Here is a 527-nt window from a genome sequence, read left to right on the forward strand (position 1 = left end):
ATGGAGTGTTCTTGGTGCTCCACCCTTAGTTGGGCTTGTTGGAACTTAATTCTCCTAGGGAGGTGTTGATTTGCTCCTAATAGTTTTGTGGAGGAAAGTGCATCCCTTAAGGCATCTCAGGGATTTGATGATGAGAGGGGTCTCTTGTTTGCTCCATCCTCTTCTTAGTAATGGGCTTGTCCTCATCAATGGGGATGTCTCCCTCTATGTCAACTCCAACTGAATAACAGAGGTGACAAATGAGATGAGGAAAGGCTAACCTTGCCAAGGTAGAGGGCTTGTCCGTCACCTTATAAAGTTCTTGGGATATAACCTCATGAACTTCTATTTCTTCTCCAATCATGATGCTATGAATCATGATAGCCCGGTCTATAGTAACTTCGGACCGGTTGCTAGTGGGAATGATTGAGCGTTGGATAAACTCCAACCATCCCCTAGCCACAGGCTTGAGGTCATGCCTTCTCAGTTGAACCGACTTTCCTCTTGAATCTCTCTTCCATTGGGCGCCCTCTTCACAAATGACTGTG

This window comes from Arachis duranensis, chromosome 10 (genome assembly GCF_000817695.3).
Source record: "Arachis duranensis cultivar V14167 chromosome 10, aradu.V14167.gnm2.J7QH, whole genome shotgun sequence".
In the NCBI taxonomy this organism is placed as follows: domain Eukaryota; kingdom Viridiplantae; phylum Streptophyta; class Magnoliopsida; order Fabales; family Fabaceae; genus Arachis; species Arachis duranensis.